We start from the raw sequence: 19,579 nt of genomic DNA, 5'->3' as shown, positions 1-19,579 counted from the left end.
AGTTATGCCTCCTGGGCATTTCATGCACTTCTACTTAAAACTTCATATCTTTATTTCTTGCGTTTAAAAACATCATACAGTACAAAAAAATAAAAAATGATCAAATTAAAAAGCTATGCGTTTCAGATGAAACAAATCATCCTTCCGTATGGCATTTTATTTTATTTTTCTGGGCATTTGCAGGAGCAGAACTTGTTAAAGAAAAAAGCTCATATTCAGACATGCACGTGTGTCCATTGATCCATTTACCTCTATCGAGCTGCCATCTCTGGCAGCACTAGATAGTTGAATGGAACAGCTGACACTCATGCAAGTGTTCTAGTGATTGGTGGTTGTCTCAGTGGTTGGACCCCCGCTGATCAGACATTTATCCCCTATCTTCTGGATATGGCATTTGTCATTGTGTAACATCCCAGAGTGGTGTTACCACTCCTGCACCCTGCTACTATCTCTAATGGGCTAACCTGAATGTCAACATTTCCTCCACATTTTTCAATGATAATATTTCTATGCAACTGTTTTGTTACATGTAATGTGCCTGGTTCACCAGCAGGTGGCATTGCAAATGGCAGAGCTGTAGTTAGAGAGCATAGAACTTACCATTCCATTCTCCCCCTTTGGGCTGAAGTGGGTGAGTCCTGCCGAAAGGGTGGGGCAGAAGTTTCTAGTTAGTTGAAGTCGAGTTTGAGACAGGAAAGGAATGTGAGAAGGGGCACGCTCAGGCGTACCTAAGCCAGCCAGAGAACCCTAAGCTCTGCTGGCCATGAAGAAAAATGTCTGGAAGCCATAGGGGCCAGAGGAATAGTTCTTCGGCCACCATAAGAGAAATCAGCAAGAGAAAGAGTTATTTGGCTGAATATAAGTTTTAGGCTTCGTTCACATCACTGTTCAGCCTTCCTGTTCTCCTACACCGTTTAGGATGGATTCAGCACATAACTGAGTTGAACGGAACCTAACGGACCCCATAGACTATAATAGGGTCCGTTAGGTTTGCGCTCAGAAGAAGATTTTGGAGCGGAGACAAAAGTAGTGCATGCAGGACCTGTCTCCGCTTCAAAAATCTTCTTCTGAGAGGAAACCTAACGGACCCTATTATAGTCTATGGGGTCCTTAGGTTCCGTTTGGCTTAGGTGCCTTACTCAGTGTGAGGAGGGGAATTACAGTCAACGGCACCCAATCATCCAAGGATACCAGAGCAGTATTGCTTCGGAGCCAAAGACTGGGGTCCAGCAGTATCCAGGTAGGGGCACCGTGACACACATATTTAGGCCGCACTATTACACCACTCAGCATTTCTACTGTAATACACCTAGGACACGATAGAGGACCCTGGGGGGGCAGCACACGTTGCAATTGTCATGGGACAACCACTTTAAAACTCAGTGTTGTAATAGTACATCATGATAATGGACCGGAGTATTACATTGCACAGTGCAAGCGGTCAAAAGACTGCAAGTTCAAGTTCTCCAAAGGGACTAAAAAAAGTTCAATAAAGTCTTTAAAATATATTTCTCTATAGATGGGAACACAGGTCCTTTCCTGCTGCATTTAAATGGATAAGGTGACTCATTTTTTAACCCCTTCACGACATGTAATGTACTATTAAGTCACATGTTGGATCTATAAAGATGGTGCCTGCTCTGGAGCAAAGAGGGCACCATAGCAACCAGGTGCCTGCTTTTTCACACACCAGTAATACCAATCGTGGACATTTAACCCCTCAGATGCCGTGGTCAAATGCTGCCACGACATCTGAGAAGCTGAATACCCTGAAGCACGCGCTTCCCAGGCAGGAACGCCTTTGGACAGAGATCGGGGAAGGCGTTCCACTGCAGTAATAAGCCAGAGCCTGTACTAGGCTTCTAGGCTTATTATTTGTATATTACAATTCAGGCCAGCAGGTGGTAGCACTGAATTGTAATATACCAATTGTATATGGTAATGGATATAATACCATTACTTTATACAAATTGCAATATAATGATTGCAAGTAGTGATGAGCGAAGTATTCAAAAATTCGATTTGGCTGCTTCGCCGAATTTTACAAAAAAATTTGCTTTGTGACGAATTACTTTGTCACAAAACGCATTTCTTTGTAAGTAGTGGGTGCAATGACAGGGAGCGATGATTGTGCCACCCCTCAGTCATTGTACCCCCTCAGATGCCACATTCATACATGATCACTGCCATCTTGATTGAAGATCCTGCATGAAATCCTGCAGAAAAACTGCAGCGTAATACAGTATTAGCCAAGTGAATGAGATTTGACAACTCTCGTGTACACTTTGCTTTTTTTCCTTAGGTGCAGAAAATGACCTGTTGTGCAGATGTTCATATGTCCAACCCCCCATCCTAGAATTAATTGGCAAAATAACATCTACAACCTATCTGGTGTGGTCTGATGCCCGGGCAATAAACTAACTTGGTCTTTATGAATATAAAGGCTACAAAATGCATTTTTGGATAGCTAGAATTTTTCACCAATATTTTTAGGTCATTGGTAATCAGGAAAATGGGATGATAATTCTCAGTCTTTTACCGATGTGAGTATGACATGAATGCAAGTCATATTAGAAGAGTGAGGAAAAATTTAACCTCAGGGCAAAGAACTAAACATCCCAAACAAGAGTTGTATCAACACATGTTGTTGTTTTGTTGTTGTAAGCATTAGAAAAGCCATCAGGTTCTGGGGCCTTGAATGGCTTAATGAATTTGATGGCTTGTCTCACCTCATCAGTTGTGATTCTTTATCTAAAATGTTCCTACCGTATGTCCATGTTGCAGTTCAGGAAGAGCAGAGTGATTGGCTAAGAAATTTACCAAGCTAGTAATGAACTTCTTTGTTGAATACAGATCTGTATAGACTACTCACAGAAACGTAGGAATATTTGTTTGTAAAACAGTATGAAATTTATGGAAAACGTAAAGATTTCCTCATCTCAAGCAATTTATTGAAAAAAAGTGGTGGGTAAACCATCACAAAAAATGTCAATATCTCAATAACTTGTCATGTGGCCTTGAGCATCAATTACAGCTTGACAATGATGTCTCATGCTGTTCACAAGTAGACTTATTGTCTGCTGAGGCATGGCATCCCACTCTTCTTGAAGGGTGGCCCTCAGGTGATTGAGGTTCTGGGGTACAGATTTACGAGCCTCTACACAGCAACTCAGCTCATCCTATAGGTTTTCAATAGGATTCAGGTCTGAAGAAAGTGAGGTACCCCAGTCTCCAGCAGCTATTCCCTAATTATGCGACCTCGATGAGCTGGTGCATTTTCGTCCATGAAGATGAAATTAGGCCTGTGTTGTTCATGCAACAATGACTGGATTAATGATGTTATTCAAGTAGTATGGGCTTGTCACTGTACCATTCACAAAGTGTAGGGGAGTTCTGTATTGACTAGGCACACCAGCCCACACTGTAATACTACCACCACCAAAGGCTGATGTGGCTGATGCATAGCGCTCTCCTTGGCGTCTCCAAAATGATTGCCGGCCATTATTTCTGCTAAGATTGAATCGAATTTCATCAGTGAACAGCACTGGGCCCTCGTCCAGTGTAGATCCTCCCTAGCCCATGCAAGACGATGACACCTGTGCCTGGTGGTGTGGTCAGGTACCCTTGCAGGTCATCTAGCATGCAGACCACCCTGATGTAAATGGTTTAGAATGGCCTGAAATGACATTTGGGTGCCTCGCAATGGCAAGATACTGTTGATCAATTGTTAGTTGTTATCTTGATCTCATGATGTCAAAATGTGAACAGTATGATCAGAGGTGCGCCGCCAATAAGCTGAGGTGAGGCAATTGCCTCAGGTAGTACCGGGTAGAGGGAAGAGTGGGGCAGCGCAAGGGCCATGGGCAATGAGAGCTACATATTTAACTGCATCGCTGTACTCAGGACAGCAATACAGTTGAATGCTGCGACAGGGCACTGCAGCGATGTCTCCCTGACTCACCGTTCCCTCTAATAGGCTTTAGTTCCAGTTCATGTAACCTATCAGAGGCCGGTGTCATCATTACTGCGCTCCCTGAGCCAGACTGCATACAGCTTAGGGCACAGACTAGAAAAGGTTTGTGTCTTGCACTGCATTGCTGACAGCAGAATAGTAAGTATTTGAGTTTATTATTTTTATTTTGCAGCATGGTGTTGGGCCACAATGGGGTGGAGGTCATAATTGTGTAACTGGAGAAAGCACTATAGGGTCAAGGATATACTGTATACAAATGTACAGAGCTTACACTATCAGCAACTAATTGCAGAAGCACAAAAAATATTTAAAGATAGGCTAACCAATAAGAATGTCCTCTTCCAAAAGAGCCTGGCTGCAGAAGAGAGATCAGCTGACTAACAATAATGGATCATCTATGAGACAGTTGCAAGGGCGTAACTATAGGGGAAGCAGGGGAAGCAGCTGCTTTGGGGCCCTGACCCCGAAGGGGCCCATCCAGGAGGAGGAGGACTAAAAGATTTTGTCAGGGCCCCCTCACAATGAAATTATGTCAAGTGACAGTATAGACAGTGTATAAAACGGATGGAACAACTGCCGGGACTGGTCTGAGAGAGCGATCTTTACTAGCCACAGGAATGGGGGCGGCATGAAAGGAAGGGGTCGCTAAAAAATTGCTAGGGGAGGGGGGGGGCCCCATTTAAAAATATGCTGTGGGGCCCAGTCATTTCTAGCTACGCCACTGGACAGTTGTATAGAAATTTCCCCAAACCAACTATTAAACAGGAGATTAATATGCAGCAGGCAAAAAGTTCTTGGTCATATCAATATGACACCTTTGAAAGGAATGCATTATGGCCTTGAAGTTCTAGCTCAAACGAACTTAGGCAGAGCTGATCTGGGGGCCAAGTGCCAAGCCAGCACAGTACCCTGTTTGTATTCATGGAAAACAAAACTGAATCTGGACTACCTAAGCTGTTTCTCAGCCTGTGTGGTAAGACATAGGTTCAATTTCATGTGGGCTGCGGCAATATGCCTCAATAGATTCATATACGGATTTGACTTGTGACACTACAAAAGGTATAGATAGTGGAATTTTTTAGCCTTTATTTCCACTCTGTATGTAACTTTTATCTTACAGGGAAGTTCAATGAGTCTTACCATCACCGTCTTTGTGATTTAATTAAAAAAACTCTTCCAAATTCTGGAGAGTCTCTTTGTAAACCAGCTGTCACCACCACTTCTGTGAGAAGGTCTGTTAGATATTCTTCTTCTCTACCTGCATGACTTTCTTTGTTTTGGTTTCACTTTGTCATCTCCTTTCCTTCTCCCAGATGTCACCTATTTACACTAATTGTCTCTCTTTATATTCCCTCCCATACTGCCTCACTTTGCGGTTTATACTTCTTCCTGGATTGTGTTCACTACTGGAGGCTGCTTCTGCTGATTCCTCAGATAAGTCTGTTTCCTTTATTTGTGTTTCCTTGCTGGCTTGATTCTAGGTGACCCTGACTCTGTCCATATTAAGTGCAGGGAGCCGGTGGTCATGTCCCCTCACTATTATAGGGTTTTCAGGTGTCACATAGTATTAGGTACTTGGGCATGCAATCATCTAACATAAAGAACTTTGCATGGGCATAGCAGTCAGGGAGAGCTCTAGGGGTTTTATAGGGCTCACCCATATGCTCCTTAGTTTGGGATTAAGCCAGTCGGATGTTTATTTATAAGTTCCAGCTTTCTGCAACACCATCCGTGACACCAGCTCATTAGAAAGGAGAGCCTTATTCATATGCCAAGCATATGGGGAAGGGTGGATTAGTAGGTCAAATAATGCAATAACTTAAGGGCAATTATAAGAAAATGGAGACACCGAGATCTTAGTCCTAGAAGATTTGGGCAACAAACTACTACAGGCAAATACATAATCAATCCCGGTATTTGTGTTGTGGACTACAAATGTCACAAACTTGCACGTGTGAACTGATGTCGCCGTGTGCTCCTTTGTCTCGTTCTCACAACCGAAAACAACCGCCAGAAGTACAATTGGGAAATCCCTGGTGTAGTGTGCGTCGATGTGTGCGCAATTCCTCCAAAATAACATCACAGAGACGTTCTCAAGTAGGTTCCAATAATGTGCCTGCCTCCCAGCGGCTAGGCATGGTTTATTTATACCAGAAGATGGGAGGCGGTCTTACAATCCTGACCAATGAGGAGACAGGTCATGGTATGAAGTGATTGGCTGGCAAAGATGTGAATGATCGCGCAAACTTATGTTCGCGCATTCACACACATATTCGCGCCCTTTCCGTTGCCACGCTTATCCTCGTGGATGAAGAAACCCCTGCTCGACGGTCCCCATCCCTCCCTCCTCAGCCGGCGCCATGACACTGGTATCATGCAGGCCGGGCACAAATCAGTTACAGGTCGGGACGACCAGACCATTGTGCGAAAGTCAGATGCGAACGCGAATGCAAACGAATCTGCGCATCTCCATAGGATAGATGGCGTCCATACGCAAACAATAATTTTTCCACAACATTTCCCCCCTTTTTCGCCATATGTCGTCATTTCAGCGGCTTCCTAACACTACAATCACTCAAATCAGACCTCTAAAGGGAATAAACATGTAAAAGGGGGACATGCTATACTACAGATGAACTAACAAGAAGAACCTGGCCTATCATTCTTGGGCCTCTTTGGTTGCTTGACTGCGACGTCCAGTAAGGGTGGTGACAGTGAAAAGTCTCTAAAGTGTATCTAATAAAGAAATGCCTTCAAAAGGAAGGGCGATTCTCCATGACGGTTCCTTAAAATGCGGTGGTTCTTCTTGGGTTGGTCCTCCTGGAGTAAGAATCCGGTTGCTCCAGGCGATGGTTCTCTGCGATCATAACATGGTCCTCTAAACGGCTCCTCGCGACTCGATTCATCAAGCAGCAGGTAATTCTCACCGCCACATAGAAAAGAAATAGAGAACACAGCAGTAACAGGACATACACTCCTATTTCCTTAAGCCACGATCCTATAGAGAACAACATATCACCAAAGCCACCCAGACCTTTAAAGGGGTTCCAACCTTCATCTGCAATCACACATGCTTGCCCCTGTAACACCTTAACTCTATCTAGATGGGCCTGAAACTTGTCACCATTATCTTCCACCCAGGTGCAGCCATCCTCCCTGATGAATTCACAGAAACACCCCTTTTCAGCTAAAAGATAGTCGAGAGCCACCTTCTCCTGGAGGAGAAGAGTTTTTAACTGTCGCTATTTGGAGGAGACTTCTCTCATGGCTTCGACTGTCTCGTTGAACATCTCATCCACTATGGTAGAAAATTTGTTCAGCCGCTTCATAAGTTCTATACCCCATCCGGTCCATGCCAGAAACCATGCCCAAGCACGGTCCCCTGCAGAGAACAGCTCCCTCCTAGTCCTTCTTCCCATACTCACCCTCCTCTGCATCATCAGATCCTCGTGGCCATCAGCAATGTAGGAGGCGGAGACTAACCTGACTAAGGAGCATGACCCTCTAGCATTCGTGGGAATGACTCTGTAAGCAGCCTGCCCACACAAGAAGTAATAGGGCCCAGTTAGAGAGACACAAAGGTCATTAGGGTTACGGTTACGGGAGGTAAGCAACAGCTGGATGGATAAAGGGATTGCTGCACCGTCCTGAATGTCACACCCTCCCCCCCAGCAGATATAGTCGTGTCTGGTGGTTAGGTTGTTATGATCAGGGATTCTATGGTCGATCTGGACAGTGATCCCAGATGGGCACTCGGTCCGACCCATGGACTTAGCTCCAAATCCAGAGCTGATATTAAAACAAATCTGTGGTCGCCCTAATTGACCGGATACCCACACGGGTCTACTAAGCCTACTACAAGTCTCAGGGCTGAAATCAAGACCATAAGTGACGCTACCATCTAAGAATGTATGGTTGAACTCTACGGATAGGTGACGCTCCATAGATTTACCTAAAGGGTTGATTTTTCTCATGCCCACCCTGATGTCATAAATGGCATGAACTGCCGCCATGGTCTCTAACCCGGAGGTGGTTTGGAGCACACCCAGCAGTTGGATTTATTTGCAGTCTTTGCTAACTGCAAATGCATTCTGAATAACAAATCCGGATGTGACTCCTCATAACATTTTCCAAAGTGCATTAGACAGAAAGAATAAAAAAATACGAGGTACCTGATCATTGCGCTTTGTGGTCCAGTAGTTTCTTGCAATGGCTGGCGTGGATCCATCCGTCACGTTCCTCGACCTTGAGGGAGGTTGGTGTTGTAAGTAGAACCAGGTACGGCCCAGTATATCTCGCCTCCAGTCCCTGGCGCTGATGTTTTTTAACGACCACCCAATCGCCTGGTTGCATGGAATGCAAACCAGTTATAGGTTCTGGATCAGGAATAAATTCATAAACTCTCTGGTGTATCTTTTGGAGTTCCCGTTGAAGAGACTGCACATACCCCATCAGCTGAGAATGTAAAGATGCCAGCTGCTGGGGAAAGTACAACCCTGTCTTTGGTCTACTCCCAAACAGAATCTCATATGGGGACAGCCCATGGGGCCGTCTTGGTGCATTGCGCACAGAGTAGAGAGCAATGGACAAACACTCAGGCCATGGTTAACCCGTGTCGGCAGAGATCTTAGAGATCTTGTTCTTGATAGTACTGTTTAGTCTCTCCACCTTGCCACTGCTTTGGGAATGGTAAGGAGTATGGAGACCCTGATTGATGTGGAGAGCATCACATAACTCCTTAAAAACTTGTCCCGTAAAGTGAGTCCCCCGGTCGGATTCAATGGTTTCGGGTACTCCCCATCGACAGACAACCTCAGATAGGATCTTTTTGGCGGTCGTTGTGGCATTATCTTTTTTAACGGGCCAAGCCTCTGGCCATCCAGAAAACATATCTACACAGACCAAAGCATACTCGTGGGGCCCACTCTTAGGCATGTTGATGTAATCAATTTGGATTCTCTGGAAAGGGTACTCAGGTTTTGGGGGAATGTTTCTTTGGGGTTATAGCCGGTCGTCCAGGGTTGTGTAAAGCACAGATCAGGCAAGCACTAGAAAATTTGGTGGCTGTGGTGGAGAATCCTGGAGCTATCCAGTACTCTTCCACTTGAGCACACATGACAGTTTTGGACTAGTGACTGGGGTAGTGACCTAAATGGGCCATCATTGGATACAATACTCTTAGCAAGCACTACTTACCACCGAGACCCCACATCTTATCAGCCCCCTCCGCTGCCCCCAACGCTGTCCATTTCCACTTCTCTGAGTTCTCTGTCTGAGCCTGCAACTTCTTGAACTCCTCCAATGACACATCAGCGGGTTTAGCCAGCATTAGTGTCAGGGGAGGGGGGTCTAGGGCTCCTTCCTTAGCAGCCAGATCTGCCATTGCATTGCCCCTAGCTTCCATGGTGGTCTCCGTGGTGTGAGCCTTGACCTTTAACCACCTCAGCCCCCCTAGCTTAAACACCCTTAATGACCAGACCACTTTTTACAATTCTGCACTACACTACTTTCACAGTTTATTGCTCGGTCAAGCAACTTACTACCCAAATGAATTTTACCTCCTTTTCTTCTCACTAATAGAGCTTTCATTTGGTGGTATTTCATTGCTGCTGACATTTTAACTTTTTTTGTTATTAATCGAAATTTACAGAAATTTTTGCAAAAAAATTCCATTTTTCACTTTAAAAAAAAAGACACCTATATATACATTTTTCTCTAAATTTATTGTTCTACATGTCTTTGATAAAAAAAAATGTTTGGGTAAAAAAAATGGTTTGGGTAAAAGTTATAGCGTTTACAACCTATGGTACAAAAATGTGAATTTCCGCTTTTTGAAGCAGCTCTGACTTTCTGTGCACCTGTCATGTTTCCTGAGGTTCTACAATGCCCAGACAGTAGAAAACCCCCACAAATGACCCCATTTCGGAAAGTAGACACCCTAAGGTATTCGCTGATGGGCATAGTGAGTTCATAGAACTTTTTATTTTTTGTCACAAGTTAGCGGAAAATTATGATTTTTATTTTCCTTACAAAGTCTCATATTCCACTAACTTGTGACAAAAAATAAAAACTTCCATGAACTCACTACCTTGGGGTGTCTTCTTTCCAAAATGGGGTCACTTGTGGGGTAGTTTTACTGCCCTGGCATTTTAGGGGCCCTAATGTGTGAGAAGTAGTTTGAAATCAAAATGTGTAAAAAATGCCCTGTGAAATCCTAAAGGTGGAATGTGGGCCCCTTTGCCCACCTAGGCTGCAAAAAAGTGTCACACATGTGGTATCGCCATACTCAGGAGAAATTGGGCAATGTGTTTTGGGGTGTCATTTTACATATACCCATGCTGGGTGAGATAAATATCTCGGTCAAATGCCAACTTTGTATAAAAAAATGGGAAAAGTTGTATTTTGCCGAGATATTTCTCTCACCCAGCATGGGTATAAGTAAAATGACTTTTGAATGCCTTGTTGCTGGAGCTCGATGGATACGTGCAGCCACAGTTCTGCCTTCTGGAGGAAACCATGGTTTTGGAGTCTAGTGGGGAATTCACGGACAAACTTTTCCCAAATCCAGACCTCAAAGGTCCCTTCTTTGGGGATGGTCCACTCTGAACCTACAGTCCATTGGTGCCAATCTTTGAGGGGCTTAACAACTCCTCCTCCATAGATGGATTTCATGTGCTGCTTGGCTGTCCTATAGTCAGAAGTGGTACCCTTCTGTTCCCTAGATTTCCCTAAACCCATGCTCAAGCCTTCTAAAAGTAGGTGCATCCACCTCCAGTGTCCCGTGACACACGCCTGGACCTCTGCTACTCCCCTTCGTTCGCCTCTGAGTTGCCCTAGGGTTTCTGGCACGACACATGGACTCCGTTCACCCTAGTTAGACCTCAGGAAAAGGAGTAATCAGTGTGAGGAAAAGGGCTCTCACCGACACACGGTCGGCCCTCTGAGTCTCCTAATGAGATATACAAGCCTCGGTTTTGGCTCTAAATAGTGAGCTGACCACAGGATAGGGCTTCCAATTCACCTGGAGTGGAAAAAGGGGTGCACAGAGAACACACAGTACCTTCTGTGGGGACGAGGGGTGCACAGGAAACAAACACACAGTACGTCTGTGGGGAAAGGGGTTACTCACACAGCTATTGGTATGCCCGGGTTATATATATATATCACCTTGTCTCCTTAAAAAAAAAAGCTCATCAACTCACTTTCCTTTGCCTATATTATTCTATATAGTCAAGCTGAACAGCACACAAAGCCCTTTTTTCAGTGACTGATCAAAAACCTCTTGCTCAGCAGCAACCCTTGAATTCAGACAGTAGTTCCCACACAATATCACGAGACGCCCAGTAACTAAAGAAAAGTCTCCCAACCAAATTATATATATATATATATATATATATATATATATATAGATAGATATGATTTGGTTGGGAGACCTTTCTTTAGTTACTGGGCGTCTCGTAATATTGTGTGGGAACTACTGTCTGAATTCAAGGGTTGCTGCTGAGCAAGAGGTTTTTGATCAGTCACTGAAAAAAGGGCTTTGTGTGCTGTTCAGCTTGACTATATAGAATAATATAGGCAAAGGAAAGTGAGTTGATGAGCTTTTTTTTTTTAAGGAGACAAGGTGATATATATATATATATATATATATATATATATAACCCGGGCATACCAATAGCTGTGTGAGTAACCCCTTTCCCCACAGACGTACTGTGGGAAAAATTCCACGGCACCTCCAAAGCGTAAAAAAAAATTTCAGGCTTTACAGTGCATATTTATACAGCTTTACATCATTAGTCAATTACAAAATTAATTATGCCGATTAAAACCAAATCACAAAATAGAAAAATACAAAATGTATCTGTGTATAACATCAATAGGGAATTAGTCTGCGATACAACATATGTGTTATGGGCAACATTGCCATGGAAATACAAAAAAATACATATAACAGTGTATACTAATCATAATAGTAACTTCACACATCTGTGGCTACCTTCATAATTATATGATAGTGCAGGTGTACCTTAAAAAACAATTAGGCAGAGAAAGGTCCTAGAGCGGGCGCTGGAAGTGGTCCACATGGGATTCGGCGTGTGGGTCAATCAACTGCGCATGTCGCAGGACCTTTTGAGACATTCCGGTCACGAGATCGTATCTCTGATCATGTGATCCAAGCTTCTATGTTAAATATACGAGTGCTTGTTTAATCGGACGTCAAGCGCTCCAAACTGGAACGCACACATCTACGTAAGCCTTCCTATCAGTAAGCTAATTCAGGCGTCATGCGTTCCACAGGCTTATGGAACGCAAGCTTCTCCATAGGGACATGACATGCATCCACAGGGGAGTCAGTATCCAAGCATGCATCGCGGTCCCCTATTGCCAGGTACAAAGCACAATGTATGTGATCCTGAGGTGCAAGCGACATCGCACATCGGGATCAGGTTCTATATAAATGAAAGATATATAGCAAGGTCAAAGAGTATCAGAAGCAGCTATATTGCCGCACATTATAGTAACCACAGTTACAATTATCACTATGGCGTGATTATAGTCAACACACTAGTATTAACAATTCCCCTAGTCATACGAGAAGTCAGACTAGTATCATGTGCTAGTAACACACGATCCAAGTTTGAGCACCATCCCTGTCAGGAGACCGTCATCCCTGGATGTCAACCTATTTTTCAGGAGGACATCAGCCTCTAGATTACGGAGCTATTGGTCACAAGTGTGTACAGTACAGAAAAATTGTATCGTCCACCTATCAGAGCCGATCACCAATATCACAAAGCACATCCTAGCACCGCAGTGGCCACACAGATCATAGGGCCATCATCATGCTCCGCACCCCGAGGGAACCCCAATGCAGCCAGAGAGACTCTCCCCATGTGGATGGCGACTGGCCAAACAGATCTATATAATAGCTTACTGATAACTATGTAAAAGTCTATAAGCACATAGTCATATATATTAAAAATAAACATAATAATCAGCAACAGCAAACAAGACATCAATTGCTCTTGCGGATAATGGATTGTTATAATTTATTATTTCAACGCCATCTCCATCTCATCGTGCCACACTCCACCGCTCGCCCTTCACAGCCAGGACACTTCCTCTTCACATAACTGCAAAAGAATAAAACCAAAAAGAAGGGTAGATGTCGAAAACACCCAGTAATTAAACTGGGGCACTAGTAAGTGTACCCAGTAAACAAGACATCAAGCAAAATCAGAAACAGCCCACTCAGGATAATATCCATGGTCTATAGTCTACATTAAGTCCCTGGGGTTTGTCGGGTTGTAATAATTCAATTAAGAATTATTAATTATGGTCATAAAAATAATTAACCATAAAAAAATAAAATTTATAAAATTTGTCATAAATTCTTAAAATCATGACCTGGTGAATCGTAGACAACCTAATTGATACAATTCACATCTGAGGCCGACTATTTCCTCAGATAAATAAGTTCTTTTTGACGTGAGATGACGTTAATGATAAAACATGTAGTTCTGCATTATACAATAATACACAGGTTTATAAAAATATGCAGATTTATTGGTTACAAGGTTACAAACATATATAAGTAAATAAACACAATGAAACATGCAAATGAATATATTCAGCGTTGATATAAAGCATTACAAGCTTAACAATACATGTGAGTGGAAATAACTTGTCACATTATAACCAAGCCATTATTAGGTTAGGATATCAAAGTAGGAACATAAGTTATATATATTACCTCTGTTCAGAGAAAGCCTCATGATATCAGGACGGGCATGTCTAATCCTAGACATCAATATGGAATGCTAAATACATTCCACCCCCTCTAACCAACTACACATCACATGACTTCAGGCATGGGCAAATCCATTGAAGGATATAACTTAGAAGAGATAACTGTATCCTTCCGCCCCATCCTGGACTATTTTCACACATATAACGTTGGTAAGACTATTAAGACAAATAACAGGGATCTAGGATCATTGCTAGATCATATCTTAAATGGGAAGGACTTTGAAATATGTATTTCCTGTGGGAATCCATCAATTAGCTTGGCGAAGAATGTTCTATCAATATATATATATAAGCAATCATTTAATGCTTTGCTAGATTATGAGTCTAGATTCTTCTGCAGGTAGAATGAAGCCTCACAATATCCTAAGACTACATCTCAATATGGAGATGATCAATTAATTTATTTATTTATTCGCCAATCTAGATGGTATAATTTCACCCACACTATCAAATTAGTCTTAATAAAATGAAATATCATTTTCTGTGTCTCTTACCAAGTCCTAGTAGAAATCACACTTCTGCTCCTAGGAAAGCTGGGTGGTCCATCATAGCGCATCTCACCATGGCTTTCATCCTGATAGACCCCTCTAAAGAGCTTAACTTCTCTTTCCTCTCTTTCTTGTGTCCTCTCTTGTGTGTGTCCCTGTGTATGGTTTATGATCACAAACTTATCAGTTAGACACACCTTCCTAATTTGGAAGTTTCCAATCATAGTCGGATGGGTGTAATCATTGATAAGAAATGACATCATAACCTTACCCAGAATGCACTTTTGCTACTGTTGTAATGTCACCTACTCATACCTAGGTGGCACTGCTGTGTAAGCTATTTGCATCATAGTATAAAGGGTTAACTTCTGTAAGTCTGAATAAAGGTATAATATACATTTTGACCTTAAAAGCTTTAATTCAAAGCTATAGGGATTAATTCTGACACTTGTAGCAATTAGAGACAGACCTCTAGGCGTCTCTCTGAATGTTTCTCACACTGTTTATATGTATCTATCGTAAATAACTTCAATGGCTTTGTTTTCTCAGAGATATCAGTACCTCCTCTCATACCAAAGAGGTGAATAATTGTTAGAGACAAAGATTCTCCTAATGAGAAATATATATAATATACTGGATACATGTTGTCTTCATAACATATAACAGTATAATATATATTATATGTCCTACTGATTGTCTTATGCTAAGGACTAAGGCTCATTAAATGAATACATACATATTATATATTTTGCTTCATTAATAAATGCCTAATTGTATAGGTAATCATCACCAGCTGCATAGAGCTTATCTTTACCTCCCTGTCATAAATTTTAAAGTAGACAAGGAGTATTCTTCTCAGACTGGTACATTCATGAGAAGAATAACACTGAAGAGTATAAACCTTTTGTGTGACCTTACTTAAGACATACAAAATTGTAACTAGTCGAGCATGGCTCTTAAAGGTAATGAACATTCATCTTGACTAGAATGAATTGGCTATCAATGCATTTACCTATGAAAAGGCACAACAGGTTTTAATGTGTTTAATTTAGAAATCCACTGGATCTCACTTTTTTTTTTTAAGTAACTGTCTATCTGTCTATTGCCACCTATTCTAGGAGTGGGAACATGGTCTATTAGCATACACTTCAGTTCCCTTGCTTGATGTCCAAGGTCCGTGAAATGTTTAGAGACAGGGAGATCCATACGCTTTTTTCTTATCGTGTATCTATGTTGGTTAATTCTCGATTTAAAATCCAGTGACGTCTCGCCAACATATAGCAAATGGCATGGGCACCATAATATGTACACCACATATGTGGATTCACATGTCAAGAAATGTTTAATGTGGTATTATTTATGTGTCGTAGGGTGAAGAAAATAACTGCCTTTTTGCATATATCGACAATTTACGCAGCTCAAACAAGGAAAACTACCCAATTTGGGACAGCGTAAATATGAATGGCCAGACACCCGTTGTGGACCAATATATGTATTTATCAATTTGTCCTTCAGATTTCTTGCTCGTTTATATGACATGAGGGGAGGAAGTTTAAACTCCTCAATCTCCTCATGTCCACTCCTTAAAATGGACCAATGTCGTGAAACAATCTCTCGAATCTGCAAACTGTCTTCCGTATAGACAGTGACCAGTGGGATCCTACTGGTTTGTTTTTTAGTCCCATCTTTCCTTTTTAGCAACTCAGTACGTGGTTTGTGCTGTATAGTGTCTAAATGTTCTTCTAGTAGTGCTAAAGGAAAGCCTCTGTCCTGGAATGTCTGTGACATATGCTCAAGTGTACCCATTAGTTCCTCATCATTGCTCACAATGCGTTTCGCACGTTAAAATTGACTTAGAGGCAATGATTTAATCATTGCTCTTGGATGTGCACTATTAAAACTCAATAGTGTGTTACAATCTGTTGGTTTACAGTAAAGTGTAGTAGAAAGTGAGTGTTCTGTCACTGTAATAAGAGTATCAAGGAAATGTATCTGTTTACTAGAGTGTTCCAAGGTGAATTTAATGTCCCTGTCAATGGTATTAAAAAAAATTATGAAATTCAAAAAGTTGCTCCTCAGATCCAGTCCAAATCAAAAAAATATCTATGTATCGCCACCACTTCAAGACATGTCGGAAGTGGGGCAATACATAGATATGTGTCTCCTCGAGGAAGGAGACCGCCATGTTGGCATACGTTGGGGCCACATTGGACCACATGGCGGTCCCCTTCCTCTGGAGATAAAAGTAGTCACCAAAAAGAAAATAGTTGCATGTCAAGACCAATTGTAATAACTGTTAAATAAAGTCCTGACATCCCACTGAAAAGGTGGACTTAGTCAGGGCCTTAGTAACTACCTCTAACCCAAAATCATATCTGATTGAGGTATAAAGGCTAGTTATGTCAAGTGATGCCAAAATGGCACCAGAAGGTAATGTGATATCTGCCAATTTGTTGAGAAAATCAGAGGTGTCTTGAATGTAAGATTGGGTGGATATTGCATACTGTCTTAATACCCTATCTAGAAAGATAGATATGTTGCAAAGTAAAGATCCCCTACCCGAGACAATCGGTCTCCTGGGTGGGGTGTTCAGATCTTTGTGAATCTTAGGCAATAATTACAGGAAAGGTGTCATCGGGTGTGTGACTGAGAGGAAATCCTTCAGTTTGTCATCAATGAACCCAGCACATGTAGCCTCTTGTAAAACACTCTGGATTCTTCTCTCTATGTCCCATCTAGGGTCAGTGTGTACTTTCTGATACACCTCCTGATCCTCAAGTTGCCTATGTGCTTTGGTTATGTATTGATGGGTGTCCATGACCACAATCGCACCACCCTTGTCGGCGGGTTTAATGGTGAGACGGTGGTCACGGACCAACTCATCAATAGCACGCCAACTGAGTCATGTTTGGATGTCTAAATCCCTTTTTGTCACTAGATTTCAAGGCATTCACATCCCTCATCACTGCATCAATAAACAATTCAACAGCAGGGTAGGATACCGGTGGTATAAATTCACTCTTGTTAAACAGATCATAATCACATAACTTCAATTCATTAATAGTGGTACACATTTTACTATTAGACGGATGGGAATTGAACCAGGTTTTGAGCTTTAGTTTACGGAAAAACTGATGTAGATCTGCTTCCAATTGCAACCAATCAGTGTTGCTATTGGGACAGAAGCTCAAACCTTTGCCCAAAACTTTTAATTGTACATCAGATAATACATGTGAAGAGATATTTACCACAATGTTGGATTCAGTTAGTTCAGTTTTTTTACAGGCGGTCTTTTGCTCCTGGTCTTTGTGTTGGCGGTAGCAGCGTTTTATGCCTCCCCGTCGTGTGTGCCTTCTTGATACTTGATTGGATGTATGATCTAAAAAAGACTCCACAGTAGTATAATTCTGTAGTGTAGCAGCAGGATCTTTAGTGGTGCTCCTTTTTCCTAGTCTCGGATTCCGTGGCTGGGATTGATGATTAGTAGACCAGTTATACACAGTCCCGGTGTTATAAACCGCAGCATCGCGCTGCCATTTGCTCCGCTTTGTATCTTGCATTTCCATCTTTAATTTATTCAGTAAAGGTTGAAGTTTAGACATATGGTCATGATATTCTTCAATAGATAATAGGGAAACTAGGGTAGCTTGTAATGCATCTTTTTTTTCTCTGTTGTCTCACTCAAGTCCTTTTGAAGAAATTATATATTTAAAAGAATTAGATCTAAAGAAAACTTTTTTGCAATGGACTCATACTTTGCTCTGAATTCATGATCATGCATATACATAGTGGGTTGTGAACGAGTCCTCAGTCCTCTAGGTATTCTATTGGACTTAAAATATTCGCTAAGTGTAGTGAGATGCAGTTCAAGACTCACCAATTTTTTAGAAATCCGTTCAAAGTCTCTCTTGGTGTCCAAAACATTGGGAGTAGAAAAAAAAAACAGCATCACCCTGGTAGGCATTTAGGATTCTTCTATCTTGTTCCTGGGAGTACGAAAAAACGCCTGGTGTGGACAGATCCCCAATGGGAAAACAGGTATCTGTAGGTCATGTTGTAGAAAAATGCGTGCTTTGCTCCACTGATTCACACGTAGAACAAAATAAAGAGACTGGGGCAGCACCGCTGCATATTGAATGTAGACGGAGTGCCAGCGGCTGAGAAGGCGATCCCCCTTCAGATAATAAGCAGGAAAAAATTCCACGGCACCTCCAAACCATAAATAAATTCAGGCTTTATTCACCAGACACACAACGTTTCGATCCGCTCCCTGTGATCTTTCTCAAGCAGTGACAAAACATACTGGTGCACAGTGCATATTTATACAGCTTTATATCATTAGTTAATCACAAAATTAATTATGCTGATTAAAACCAAATCACAAAATAGTCAGCAAAATACAAAATGTATCCGTGTACCAACGGTATCCTCCCCTGCTGTTGAATTGTTTATTGATGCAGTGATGAGGGATGTGAATGCCTTGAAATCTAGTTACAAAAAGGGATTTAGACATCCTAACACCCAGGCAGAGAAGACAGGTCCCTTAACAGAGAATCTGTCTTCATGTCAGCAGAGAATCAGTCTGCATGTCATAGCAGAGAATCAGGCTTCACGTCAGCCACCACTGTAACAGTCCATTGTCATATATTTAGGCCCCGGCACCCAGACAGAGGAGAGGTTCATTCAACTTTGGGTTGCCTCGCAATATAATGGTAAAATGAAAATAAAAATAGAATTGAATGAGGAAGTGCCCTGGAGTACAATAATATATGGTTAAGGGGAGGTAGTTAATGTCTAATCTGGACAAGGGACGGACAGGTCCTGTGGGATCCATGCCTGGTTCATTTTTATGAACGTCAGCTTGTCCACATTGGCTGTAGACAGGCGGCTGCGTTTGTCTGTAATGACGCCCCCTGCCGTGCTGAATACACGTTCAGACAAAACGCTGGCCGCCCGGCAGGCCAGCACCTCCAAGGCATAAAAGGCTAGCTCTGGCCACGTGGACAATTTAGAGACCCAGAAGTTGAATTGGGCCGAACTATCAGTCAGTATGTGGAGGGGTGTGCACACGTTGACAAAACTTTTCCACATCTCTGCCATGCTAACCCTGCCCTCAGAGGAGCTGGCCGTGACACAGCTGCCTTGGCGACCTCTTGCTCCCCCTCTGCCTTGGCCTTGGGCTTCCACTTGTTCCCCTGTGACATTTGGGAATGCTCTCAGTAGCGCGTCTACCAACGTGCGCTTGTACTCGCGCATCTTCCTATCACGCTCCAGTGCAGGAAGTAAGGTGGGCACATTGTCTTTGTAC

General features: G+C 42.4%; 1 protein-coding gene across 1 annotated transcript in view; it reads left to right on the top strand.

The window, feature by feature from the left end:
* Positions 1-19,579, top strand: part of LOC122922503 — a gene marked incomplete at its 3' end in the record, with an annotated part of 439,559 nt that overhangs the window by 362,265 nt on the left and 57,715 nt on the right. The window lies entirely within an intron of this gene.

Source organism: Bufo gargarizans, unplaced genomic scaffold, assembly GCF_014858855.1.
Source record: "Bufo gargarizans isolate SCDJY-AF-19 unplaced genomic scaffold, ASM1485885v1 fragScaff_scaffold_39_pilon, whole genome shotgun sequence".
Taxonomy (NCBI): domain Eukaryota; kingdom Metazoa; phylum Chordata; class Amphibia; order Anura; family Bufonidae; genus Bufo; species Bufo gargarizans.
This window is presented reverse-complemented; position numbering and strand designations above follow the sequence as displayed.